Here is a 14,772-nt window from a genome sequence, read left to right on the forward strand (position 1 = left end):
GCCGAGCCCCGCCGGAGCCCCGCCCGACCCCGCCGGAGCCCGTCCCGACGAGGTACCGAGCCGCCGCCGTCTTGCCGGTTTTCTAAAAAAACCGTTAGTTTTTTCAAAAAAAACTAGTTTTCGTTTTTTTTCAGATCGGTTTATTTATTTTTTTCGGTTTTATTATTTAGTGAACGTTCACCGACCCGTTCGTTTTAACAAACGTGTTCGTCGGATTTTCGCTGTTAACGAACGTTCGTTCGTTTAACTGTTCGTCAGTTTTCTTTTTCGTCGGATTTTTCCGCGATTATTCCAGATCTCGATTTCTGATCAGATCTTCGTTTTCGTTTAACTTTTCGCTCGTTTATCGGAATCAGGCGATTCAAGCGCCTAGAGTTTCGTCTCGAAATTCTCTTTCCGTTTAACCTACTCAAACAAGTTTTTGCTACTGTAAAATTTGACCTAGATCCAGATTAGTAAACGAAGCTTGTTTCTTTCGCCGTTTGACTTTCGTTGCTTCGTTCGATTTGATTCTTTTTGCAAACCGGAGTTCTTAAGTTGAACTTTCTGGTTGGATCTTTTATTCGAGTTTTACCTGTGCATTAGATGAGTACTTATTGTTTGCTTGTTTGTTTGCGATAGAGTATCTAGAGTGCGCCGCTTGTTACTTCGAATCTCTAGGTTTCACGGATCATCAGCAAGGCAAGTAACACTTTGATCATACTCTTCCATACCCAGTTTTTGTTGCATTAGATCAATCCTCAAACATTGCATGATTAGGATCTAATTAAGTTGTGGGTATTGGGAAGTAGTTGAGGTAGTACCTATTACCTGTTTTATCTATCAAACCCTTGGGAGTTACTTCTACGTTTGCTATTATATTGCTATGCTATGCTCATAGACGTGGATTGGGTTTGAGAGATATTCACGAGAGATGTGAGATTGTTAATTAATGGTTTACTTAAGGTGGCAACTAAAACTCACATCTGGGTGGATTGAGGTACCTGGGTATTCCAGGATTGCCTGTTTTTCTTTTGGACCGCCACCCAGGTTCAAAGGGATCATGAGATTATTCATGCTAGAAACTTCCGTGTGCAGCCGCAAGCTATTATGGGCTCTAGCATAGTTGATTAAGTTGTGTGAACTCTTACAGTGGTAGACTAGCAGATGTAGGGGATGTAGGTGGTACGGTCTATCACATCGTAAGGTGCAAACACTTCTAAAAGACTGTGTCTCGGTCATCCGTTTCTCAAACATCATGTAGTGCGAGAATCAAGCGGAGGCGATCGAGTCTTGTGGGAAAAGTGCACAAACCTATAAACTAATCATGGTTAGTCGTGTCCCCGGTTATGGACAACTTGAGTATCTAGTACCTGGATTATCATGTGAATCTCATCATCATGTTACTTTAATTAATTTTGATCGGTTAATGATGATACTTAATTGGGATTGAGAATGCTGTCAACCATTCTCAATGTTTAACAACCACCATGATAGTTAAATAAAATTTATTCCTTTGCAGTAGGGAAAAATTGGCTTTTCGCAAAACTGTAACCATAGAGCTTTCCACCAGCCATATATGCATGTAGTATAGCACTATTATGTTCATTACTCTCTATGTGTTACATTGCCAGCATATTCCATGTGCTGGCCCGTTTTCGGGCTGCAACGTTTCATGTTGCAGACTTTTCAGACGACGAGTAAGGTGCCTTAGGTCGTGGTCTTATACTCAGTGATGCCGTTGGAGTTGATGGACTCACTTATCTTCCAAGCCTTCCGCTGTTATCGTATTAGATGGCCTTAAGCCATGTTTATCATACTTATTCTCTTTTGAGATTTTCGATGTAATAAGTGTGTGATTGCTACTCTGTTATAAATCCTCCATTTGTACTGTGCGTGTCAGCATTACTGATCCAGGGATGACACTGGTGCACAGCAGCACAGACTGATTGAGGTCTGGTTGCTATAGTCAGGGACTCATGATGATGACGTACTGATTACTGGCACCGGCTTTGTTGACCCGGGAAATCCAATAGCTCTGGCCAAACATACTGCCAAACCAGAAGTTATTGAGAGGCGGAAACAGAAGTTTGACATTTCTCATTACTCGCAATTGAGCAGCAACGAGATCCTTTCTGGCTATCTCAGCCAGGTCCAATCCAGCTGCGACCTTGAAATTGATATGGTGAAGCAGATGCACAAAAAATATGAGGTATGACTTCTAGCTTTTAAGTAATTTGTATACATATCCTTCCAGCCCCCAAGTCTACTGGCTATGATAAGATTGAATAGGTTGTAGATCTTAGAAAATCCATAACTTCTGTCCTAGAATCCCTCCTTGGCCGGTTTAAATGTAAACCGGATGTTTGTACAAGTTGAACTTTCCGTCTGTAGCCCCCAAGGGCCGGTTTAATCCACGGGAATGAGCCGGTCCTAATTTGTCTTTGTATAAGAAGAAAGATCTTGACTGCGTAGCCTGTTGGAAATATGCCCTAGAGACAATAATAAAATGGTTATTATTGTGTTTCCTTGTTCATGATAATTGTCTATTGTTCATGCTATAATTGTATTAACTGGAAACCGTAATACATGTGTGAATACATAGACCACAACATGTCCCTAGTAAGCCTCTAGTTGACTAGCTCGTTGATCAATAGATGGTTATGGTTTCTTGACCATGGACATTGGATGTCATTGATAACGGGATCACATCATTAGAAGAATGATGTGATGGACAAGACCCAATCCTAAGCATAGCACAAGATCGTGTAGTTCATTTGCTAAGAGCTTTTCTAATGTCAATATCATTTCCTTAGACCATGAGATTTTGCAACTCCCGGATACCGTAGGAATGCTTTGGGTGTACCAAACATCACAACGTAACTGGGTGGCTATAAAGGTGCACTACAGGTATCTCCGAAAGTGTCTGTTGGGTTGGCACGAATCGAGACTGGGATTTGTCACTCCGTATGACGGAGAGGTATCTCTGGGCCCACTCGGTAATGCATCATCATAATGAGCTCAATGTGACTAAGGAGTTAGCCATGGGATCATGCGTTACGGAACAAGTAAAGAGACTTGCCGGTAACGAGATTGAACGAGGTATTGGGATACCGACGATCGAATCTCGGGCAAGTAACATACCGATGGACAAAGGGAATTGTATACGGGATTGATTGAATCCCCGACATCGTGGTTCATCCGATGAGATCATCATGGAACATGTGGGAGCCAATATGGGTATCCAGATCCCACTATTGGTTATTGGCCGGAGAGGTGTCTCGGTCATGTCTGCATGGTTCCCAAACCCGTAGGGTCTAAACACTTAAGGTTCGGTGACGCTAGAGTTGTTATGGGAAATAGTATGTGGTTACCTAAGGTTGTTCGGAGTCCCGGATGAGATCCCGGACATGACGACGAGCTCCGGAATGGTTCGGAGGTGAAGATAGGTATATTGGACGAAGGGTATTGGAGTCCGAAATTTTTCCGGGGGTACCAGGCTATGGCCAGCATGTCCGAAAGGGGTTTCGGAGGCCCCGGCAAGGGTTGGGGGGCCTTATGGGCCAAGGGGAAGGGGCAAACCAGCCCACTAAGGGGTTGTGCGCCCCTTCCAACCCCTCTCACGTAATCAGGAGAGGTGGGGGCGCCACCCCTAGGGCAGTCGCCCCTCCCGGCTTGGGGGGCAAGTTTCCTAGGGGGTGGGGGCACCCAAACCCATCTAGGGTTTCCCCTGGCTGCCGCCTCCTCCTCTAGATCAATCTAGAGGGGCCGGCCTCCTCTCCCCTTCCCCCTATATATAGTGAGGGGGTGGGAGGGCAGCCACACCCTTCCCTTGGCGCAGCCCCTTCCTCCTCATACATCTCCTCCTCCTCCGTAGTGCTTGGCGAAGCCCTGCCAGAGAACCACGAGCTCTATTGCCACCATGCCGTCGTGCTGCTGGAGTTCTCCCTCAACTTCTCCTCTCCCCTTGCTGGATCAAGAAGGAGGAGACGTCCCTGGGCTGTACGTGTGTTGAACGCAGAGGCGCCGTCCATTCGGCGCTAGATCGGATCTTCCGCGATTTGAATCGCCGCGAGTACGACTCCATCAACCGCGTTCTTGCAACACTTCCGCTTAGTGATCTTCAAGGGCATGAAGATGCACTCCCTCTCTCTCGTTTCTAGCATCTCCTAGATTGATCTTGGTGACACGTAGGAAAATTTTGAATTATTGCTACGTTCCCCAACAGTGGTATCAGAGCTAGGTCTATGCGTAGATTCTATGCACGAGTAGAACACAAAGTAGTTGTGGGCGATGATTTGTTCAATTTGCTTGCCGTTACTAGTCTTATCTTGATTCGGCGGCATTGTGGGATGAAGCGGCCCGGACCGACCTTACACGTACTCTTATGTGAGACAGGTTCCAGCGACTGACATGCACTTGATGCATAAGGTGGCTAGCGAGTGTCTGTCTCTCCCACTTTAGTCGGATCGGATTCGATGAAGAGGGTCCTTATGAAGGGTAAATAGCAATTGGCATATCACCGTTGTGGCTTTTGCGTAGGTAAGAAACGTTCTTGCTAGAAACCCATAGCAGCCACGTAAAACATGCAACAACAATTAGAGGACGTCTAACTTGTTTTTGCAGGGTATGCTATGTGATGTGATATGGCCAAAAGGATGTGATGAATTATATATATGTGATGTATGAGACTGATCATGTTCTTGTAATAGGAATCACGACTTGCATGTCGATGAGTATGACAACCGGCTGGAGCCATAGGAGTTGTCTTAATTTATTGTATGACCTGCGTGTCAATGAAAAACGCCATGTAATTACTTTACTTTATTGCTAACCGTTAGCCATAGTAGTAGAAGTAATAGTTGGCGAGACAACTTCATGAAGACACGATGATGGAGATCATGATAATGGAGATCATGGTGTCATGCCGGTGACGAAGGTGATCATGCCGCGCCTCGAAGATGGAGATCAAAAGGCGCAAGATGATATTGGCCATATCATGTCACTTTATGATTTGCATGTGATATTTGTCATGTTTACATCTTATTTGCTTAGAACGACGGTAGCATAAATAAGATGATCCCTCACTAAAATTTCAAGAGATGTGTTCCCCCTAACTGTGCACCGTTGCGAAGGTTCGTTGTTTCGAAGCACCACGTGATGATCGGGTGTGATAGATTCTAACGTTCGCATACAATGGGTGTAAGCCAGATTTACACATGCGAAACACTTAGGTTGACTTGACGAGCCTAGCATGTACAGACATGGCCTCAGAACACAACAGACCGAAAGGTCGAACATGAGTCGTATAGTAGATACGATCAACATGAAGATGTTCACCGATGATAACTAGTCCGTCTCACGTGATGATCGGACACGGCCTAGTTGACTCGGATCATGTATCACTTAGATGACTAGAGGGATGTCTATCTAAGTGGGAGTTCATTAAATAATCAGATGAACTTAATTATCATGAAAATAGTCAAAAGGTCTTTGCAAATTATGTCATAGCTTACGCTTTGGTTCTACTGTTTAAGATATGTTCCTAGAGAAAATTTAGTTGAAAGTTGATAGTAGAAATTATGCGGACTGGGTCCGTAAACTGAGGATTATCCTCATTGCTGCGCAGAAGGCTTATGTCCTTAATGCATCGCTCGGTGTGCTGAACCTCGAGCGTCATCTGTGGATGTTGCGAACATCTGGCATACACGTTTTGATGACTACGTGATAGTTCAGTGCGTGATGCTAACGGTTTAGAATTGAGGCGCCAAAAATGTTTTGAAATGTCGCAGAACATATGAAATGTTCCAAAGACTGAAATCGGGATTTCAGACTAGTGCCCACGTCAAGAGGTATGAGACCTCTAACAAGTTTCTTAAGCCTGCAAACTAAGGGAGAAAAGCTCAATCGTTGAGCATGTGCTCAGATTGTCCGAGTACTACAATCGCTTGAATCGAGTGGGAGTTAATCTTCCAGATGAGATAGTGATTGTTCTCCATAGTCACTGCCACCAAGCTATTAGAGCTTCGTGATGAACTATAACATATCAGGGATAGACATGATGATCCTTGAGCAACTCGCGATGTTTGACACCGCGAAAGTAGAAATCAAGTAGGAGCGTCAATTGTTGATGGTTAGTAAAACCACTAGTTTCAAGAAGGGCAAGGGAAAGAAGGGATACTTCATGAAACGGCAAATCAGTTGCTGCTCTATTGAAGAAACCCAAGGTTGAACCCAAACACAAGACTAAGTGCTTCTGTAATGAGGGGAACGGTCACTGAAGCAGAACTACCCTAGATACTTGGTAGATGAGAAGGCAGGCAAGGTCGACAGAAGTATATTGGATATACATTATATTAATGTGTACTTTACTAGTACTCCTAGTAGCACCAGGGTATTAGATACCGGTTCGGTTGCTAAGTGTTGGTAACTCGAAATAAAAGGCTACGGAATAAACAGAGACTAGCTAAAGGTGAGATGATGATATGTGTTGGAAGTGATTCCAAGGTTGATGTGATCAAGCATCGCATGCTCCCTCTACCATCGAGATTGGTGTTAAACCTAAATAATTGTTATTTGGTGTTTGTGTTGAGCATAGACATGATTGGATTATGTTTATCGCAATACGGTTATTCATTTAAGGAGAATAATGGTTACTCTGTCTATTTGAATAATACCTTCAATGGTCTTGCACCTAAAATGAATGGTTTATTGAATCTCGATCGTAGTGATACACATGTTCATGCCAAAAGATATAAGATAGTAATGATAGTACACATACTTGTGGCACTGCCATTTGAGTAATATTGGTATAAAACGCATGAAGAAGCTCCATGTTGATGGATCTTTGGACTCACTCGTTTTCGAAAAGATTGAGACATGCGAACCATGTCTATTGGTAGATATGCATGAAGAAACTCCATACAGATGGATCGTTTGGACTCACTTGATACATGCAAATCAAAACACATGGGCAAGATGACTGAAAGGCCTCGTTTTCAGTAAGATGGAACAAGAAAGCAACTTGTTTGAAGTAATACATTTTGATGTGTGCAGTCCAATGAGTGCTGAGGCACGCAGTCAATATCGTTATGTTCTTACTTCACAGATGATTTGATAGATGCTGAGTATATTTACTTGATGAAACACAAGTCTGAATTATTGAAAGGTTCAAGTAATTTCAGAGTGAAGTTGAAGATCGTCGTGACAAGAGGATAAAATGTCTGTGATATGATCGTAGAGATGAATATGTGAGTTACGAGTTTGGCACACAATTAAGACATTGTGGAAATTGTTTCACAACTAATACCGCCTGGAACACCATAGTGTGATGGTGTGTCCGAACATCATAACTGCACCCTATTGGATATGGTGCATACCATGATGTCTCTTATCGAATTACCGCTATCATTTATGGGCTAGGCATTAGAGACAACCGCATTCACTTTAAATAGGGCACCACGCAATTCCATTGAGACGACACCATATGAACTATGGTTTAGAGAAACTAAGCTGTCGTTTCTTAAAAGTTTGGGGCTGCGACGCTTATGTGAAAAAGTTTCCGGCTGATAAGCTCGAACCCAAAGCGGATAAATGCATCTTCATAGAATACCCAAAACAGTTGGGTATACCTCCTATTTCAGATCTGGAAGCAAAAGTGATTGTTTCTAGAAACGGGTCCTTTCTCGAGGAAAAGTTTCTCTCGAAAGAATTGAGTGGGAGGATGGTGGAGACTTGATGAGGTTATTGAACCGTCACTTCAACTAGTGTGTAGCAGGGCACAAGAAGTTGTTCCTGTGGCACCTACACCAATTGAAGTGGAAGCTTATGATAGTCATCATGAAACGTCGGATCAAGTCACTACCAAACCTCGTAGGACGACAAGGATGCGTACTACTTCAGAGTGGTATGTAATCCTATCTTGGAAGTCATGTTGCTAGACAACAATGAACCTACGAGCTATGGAGCAGCGATGGTGGGCCCAGATTCTGACGAATGGCTCGAGGCCAAAAAATCCGAGAGAGGATCCATGTATAAAAAAACAAAGTATAGACTTTGGAAGAACTACTTGATGGTCGTAGGTTGTTGGGTGTAGATGGATTTTAAAAGGAAGACAGACAATGATGGTAAGTGTCACCATTAAGAAAGCTCGACTTGTCGTTAAGATGTTTTCCGACAAGTTCAAGGAGTTGACTGCGAAGAGACTTTCTCACTCGTAGCGATGCTAAGAGTCTGTTGGAATTATATTAGCAGTTACTGCATTATTTATCAAATCTTGCAGATAGGATGTCAAAACATTGTTTCCTCGACGATTTTCTTGAGGAAAGGTTGTATGTGATACAACCAGAAGGTTTTGTCAATCCTGAAAGATGCTAACAAGTATGCAAAGCTCCAGCAATCCTTCTAAGGACTGGAGTAAGCATCTCGGAGTTGGAATGTACGCTTTGATGAGATGATCAAAGATTTTGGGTTTATACAAAGTTTATGAGAAACTTGTATTTCCAAAGAAGTGAGTGGGAGCACTATAGAATTTTTGATGAGTATATGTCGTTAACATATTGTTGATCAAAAATGAGGTAGAATTTCTGGAAAGCATACAGGGTTATTTGGAAAGTGTTTTTCAATGGAAAACCTGGATTAAGCTACTTGAACATTGAGCATCAAGATCTATAAGGATAGATAAAAAACGCTTAATAGTACTTTCAAATGAATACATACCATGACAAGATTTTGAAGGAGTTCAAAATAGATCAGCAAAGAAGGAGTTCTTGGTTGTGTTACAAGGTGTGAGTATTGATTAAGACTCAAGACCTGACCACGACTGAAGAGAGAGAAAGGACGAAGGTCGTCCCCTATGCTTTAGACGTAGGCTCTACAGTATGCTATGCTGTGTACCGCACCAGAAGTGTGCCTTGCCATGAGTCAGTCAAGGGGTACAAGAGTGATCCAGGAATGGATCACATGACAGCGGTCGAACTTATCCTTAGTAACTAGTGGACTAAGGAATTTTCTCGATTATGGAGGTGGTAAAAGAGTTTGTCGTAAAGGGTTACATCGATGCAAACTTTGACACTAATCCGGATGACTCTGAGTAGTAAACCAGATTCGTATAGTAGAGCAGTTATTTGGAATAGCTCCAAGTAGCGCGTGGTAGCTGCATCTACAAGATGACATAGAGATTTGTAAAGCACACACGGATCTGAAAGGTTCGGACCCGTTGACTAATAACCTCTCTCACAAGCAAGATATGAACAAACCCCATGGGTGTTGGATTCATTACAATCACATAGTGATGTGAACAAGATTATTGACTCTAGTGCAAGTGGGAGACTATTGGAAATATGCGCTAGAGGCAATAATAAAATGGTTATTATTGTATTTCCTTGTTCATGATAATTATCTATTATTCATGCTATAATTGTATTAACTGGAAACCGTAATACATGTGTGAATACATAGACCACAACATGTCCCTAGTAAGCCTCTAGTTGACTAGCTCGTTGATTAATATATGGTTATGGTTTCCTAACCATGGACATTGGATGTCATTGATAACGGGATCACATCATTAGAAGAATGATGTGATGGACAAGACCCAATCCTAAGCATAGCACAAGATCGTGTAGTTCATTTGCTAAGAGCTTTTCTAATGTCAAGTATCATTTCCTTAGACCATGAGATTGTGCAACTCCCGGATACCGTAGGAATGCTTTGGGTGTACCAAACGTCACAACGTAACTAGGTGGCTATAAAGGTGCACTACAGGTATCTCCGAAAGTGTCTGTTGGGTTGGCACAAATCAAGACTGGGATTTGTCACTCCGTATGACGGAGAGGTATCTCTGGGCCCACTCGGTAATGCATCATCATAATGAGCTCAATGTGACTAAAGAGTTAGCCACGGGATCATGCGTTACGGAACGAGTAAAGAGACTTGCCGGTAACAAAATTGAACGAGGTATTGGGATACCGACGATCGAATCTCGGGCAAGTAACATACCGATGGACAAAGGGAATTGTATACGTGATTGATTGAATCCCCGACATCGTGGTTCATCTGATGAGATCATCGTGGAACATGTGGGAGCCAATATGGGTATCCAGATCCCGCTATTGGTTATTGGCTAGAGAGGTGTCTCGGTCATGTCTGCATGGTTCCCGAACCCGTAGGGTCTACACACTTAAGGTTCGGTGACGCTAGAGTTGTTATGGGAAATAGTATGTGGTTACCGAAGGTTGTTCGGAGTCCCGGATGAGATCCCGGACATGACGAGGAGCTCCGGAATGGTTCGGAGGTGAAGATCGGTATATTGGACGAAGGGTATTGGAGTCCGGAATTGTTCCGGGGGTACCAGGCTATGGCCAGCATGTCCGAAAGGGGTTTCGGAGGCCCCGGCAAGCGTTGGGGGGCCTTATGGGCCAAGGGGAAGGGGCAAACCAGCCCACTAAGGGGCTTTGCGCCCCTCCCAACCCCTCTCACGTAACCAGGAGAGGTGGGGGCGCCACCCCTAGTGCAGCCGCCCCTCCCGGCTTGGGGGGCAAGTTTCCTAGGGGGTGGGGGCGCCCAAACCCATCTAGGGTTTCCCCTGGCCGCCGCCTCCTCCTCTAGATCCATCTAGAGGGGCTGGCCCCCTCTCCCCTTCCCCCTATATATAGTGAGGGGGTGGGAGGGCAGCCACACCCTTCCCTTGGCGCAGCCCCTTCCTCCTCATACATCTCCTCCTCCTCCGTAGTGCTTGGCGAAGCCCTGCCGGAGAACCACGAGCTCCATTGCCACCATGCCGTCGTGCTGCTGGAGTTCTCCCTCAACTTCTCCTCTCCCCTTGCTGGATCAAGAAGGAGGAGACGTCCCCGGGCTGTACGTGTGTTGAACGCGGAGGCGCCGTCTGTTTGGCGCTAGATCGGATCTTCCGCGATTTGAATCGCCGCGAGTACGACTCCATCAACCGCGTTCTTGTAACGCTTCCGCTTAGCGATCTTCAAGGGTATGAAGATGCACTCCCCCTCTCTCGTTGCTAGCATCTCCTAGATTGATCTTGGTGACATGTAGGAAAATTTTGAATTATTGCTACATTCCCCAACATAGCCCCCATGAGTCGATTGGGACTGTTACATCACTTCCGGCTCATGATGAAGAAAAAACAAACGGTATGCATTAGCCCCCAAGTGCCAAGTAGTCTTGCTTGCAAAGTACTTGGGACTTTATTCATTAGAGCCATTGTCTTGAAAAATTTGCTTCGATAGACATTAGCCCCCAAGTGTCAAGTGTTGTTGCTGGCAAAAGACTTGGGACTTGTAATCTGATAAACTTGATATTTGATAATTCTATACCTTATACAGGCTGCCATTACTGAACTGGAGTCCCAATTGAATGATGCCAAGACCCAGCTGGCGACTCAGGAAACTGAGACCCAGAAGGCTGAGTCGAAATTCCAATTTAGCGTGGCTGAGTCGGAAAAACTGAAGACCGGGTATGAAGCAGAGAAAAAGACTTGTGCGGATGAAAAGACGGCTTTGACCCAACGTGCTAAGAAGGAAGAGGCAGCGCTTGAAGAAGTGGCCACTAAGCTTACCGGTTTAAAACGCCGTGTAAATCAGATGGTTTCAGCTATCTTTGGTGAGCCGCCTTACTAAGCATCAGAAATGAATCATTATTTTGATCATATAACTCGCCATTTAATCATTCTGCGATATATCCAGGTCCCAGGAGCAGCAATCTCAATCAAGATATTCTTGTGAAGCTTAAAGCTGTCTACGCACTTGTTGAGCAGCTGTACACCGGGACTCAACGTACAGTAGCCGCCATTTCACCAGCAGGTCAAGTACCAACTTTGTTGATAGATGTTTTGAAGAAGCTCTCTGTGATGCCTGTAAGATTTGAGGAGATAAAGCGATCATCTGCCAGAGCCGGCGCTGTGACGGCTTTAAGCTGGGCCAAGGCATGGGTACCAGAACTTGACCCGTCTGAGGTAGCCACTGGTTACCCAAGCTTGAAAGAAGATGGTACACCTTTTGATCAGAAAGATTTCTCAGCCTGCGTAAAGGAAATCCGTCCGATGGCCACTCTCATTGCCAATGACTCGGACCTCTCCAAGTATCATCCGGCTTATGACCAGGAGAATAAGAAGATGCCAACTCCGGCTTACAAAGTGATGGACTTAATCCCGCCAATCCGTAAGCATACCTTTGCTCCTGAAGTCGATCCGTCTGAGCTTATGGATGATGAAGCTGAATTTGAAGCTTTATCTAGCATCGATTGGTCATCACCAACTTTTCAGCCAGCGGAAGAAGATGAAGAGCCAGCAAAGGATGACGCAGAAGACTCTGAGCGGCAAGGCCAAGAAGACTGAACCGTCGGGCGGCTCTAAACTTTGAAATTTTGAAAAACACTTTGATCTTATTCGTCCCATGGAGGCATGTAATAGGATAGTGAAACTTTGAATCTGTCATGCCATCGTGCATGTTCTGCGTTGCATAAGACTGCCAATTGACTATCTGCCACTGATGTTTATAATAGCAGCTTTTGAATCTGTTCCTGTATGCATAAACAGATCACAAGTGTCCCATGGTTTACCGCGGGACGAGTCATAATGCCCAATACATAAATACTCCTATAATCAGGACTGGCTTAATTATAACAAATTATGTCATACCTGTGATATTTGATCACACTGTTGGTTTACCAAACCAGTAGAATAAGGGCGATAACCCAAAATTTGAGCATTGGTAATCAGCATACGTTGCTGGCTTATGAATATAGCCAGGCCGGGTCAATAAACACCGGATACTATTTTATGTCATACTAGCGACTTATAGTCAAAAGCCAGGCCGGGTTAATGAACACCGGTTAATGTCATATATGACTCATAAGGCATTATAAGCCTTATTGGTTTCCAACCATGTATTACTATGTCACAAGAGAAAAATCGCAAAAAGATGTTCAAATCAAATCAATAGAAAAATCCAACGCTTTCATAGGCCTCCAAGCCAAAATATCTTCTTCAATGAAACTAGCATTAGCCACTGGAAGGTACGCGCTTTCCGTGAGCCGGCACTCACATTACCCAATCGACATTTCAACCCAGATAAGTTCAGTTCTTATTTAAAGATAGACTTATCAGGAGTACGCGGGGTCAGAGTAGCATCGTGCATCACAGGCCGATTTATCCAAGTTTCAAGGAAGGCGGCTTTATCATCCTGAGCTTCTCCTTGCTATCCGTAAGTCGTGCCCTCACATGACAGACCGGCGTTTTAACCTTAAAAAGTTCAGGGCCTTGTTGAGAAGATTGGTTGTTAAGAGTTCGCCGGGTCAATCAGGTTTACCTGATGGAGAAGCATCTGGCATACAGGCAGGATAACCCGGGGTTTTAGGTGAATACACCTAGCTTCCAAGCCTGGCTTTTAAGCCTATCACAAGGTTATAGCAACTCTTCTTCTTTAGAACAAAAAGAGCCCCCAAGTAATTTTTCTGAGCTATGCTCAATGGGTACCTATGTTTGAGTGGTGCTTTTGCAACAGACTCTCTTTGGTCCCTTTATCCTGGGTCGCAAGCCCCCAAGTTTTTTTTGTGGCCCATAAGCCGGATCAAAGGGTAATCATAACTTTGCTCTATAAAGCAGAAGCCCCCAAGTAACCAAACACTTATTAAGAAAAAACGATAGAGGCCCATCTTTAGCAGGGATGCCGGTTTATTATATTGATCATAATATAACACTGTCAAAATATATACATCAGAAGAGCCTGTGGCTCAGGTGTAATAAGGCCGAAGGTGAGCAATATTCCACGGCCGGTGGGTCTCCTCCTCTGACTTACGTGAGTCTTTGTGCTCTCGAATATCGATAAGGTAGTATGACCCGTTGTTCAGATTCTTGCTGACCACAAAGGGTCCTTCCCAAGGTGGGGATAACTTGTGCATATCAGTCTGATCCTGGATGAGCCGGAGCACTAGATCGCCTTCTTGAAAAGTTCTGGTTTTAACCCGGCGGCTGTGGTAACGGCGTAGATCTTGTTGGTAAATCGCCGAACAAGCCGCTGCGATGTCACGCTCCTCATCTAACAAGTCAAGTGCTTCCTGACATGCTTTTTCATTGTCAGCTTCAACATAAGCCGCCACACGAGGCGAGTCGTGATGGATGTCAATAGGGAGAACCGCCTCTGCTTCGTAGACCATGAAAAAAGGTGCATAACCTGTAGACCTGTTGGGGGTTGTATTAATGCTCCATAACACAGAAGGTAACTCCTCCACCCAACAACTCGGTGTTCGCTGCAAAGGAACCATAAGCCGGGGTTTGATGCCTCTCAAGATCTCTTGATTGGCTCTCTCTCCTCTTGGCCATTAGATTGGGGGTGAGCCACTGACGATATATTGAGCCGGATATGCTCACGTTGACAAAATTCTTTCATAGCACCCTTGGAGAGATTAGTTCAATTATTTGTTATAATGCTATGTGGAAAACCAAAGCGGAAGATCACCTTCTTCATGAATTGAACCACCATGGATGCATCACACCTGCTGACCGGCTCTGCCTCGACCCACTTAGTGAACTTATCAACCGCCACCAAGAGGTGGGTCTTCTTATCCTTGGACCTCTTGAAAGGTCCAACCATGTCAAGCCCCCATGTTGCAAACGGCCAAGTGATTCGGATCACCCTCAGCTCCTGAGCCAGAACATGAGCTCGACGTGAAAACTTCTGACAACCGTCACATCTTTTGACCAAGTCCTCAGCATCAGCATGAGCCGTCAGCCAATAAAACCCGTGACGAAAAGCCTTGGCCACCAGGGATTTAGAGCCG

This window comes from Triticum aestivum, chromosome 3D (assembly GCF_018294505.1).
Source record: "Triticum aestivum cultivar Chinese Spring chromosome 3D, IWGSC CS RefSeq v2.1, whole genome shotgun sequence".
Classification (NCBI taxonomy): Eukaryota; Viridiplantae; Streptophyta; class Magnoliopsida; order Poales; family Poaceae; genus Triticum; species Triticum aestivum.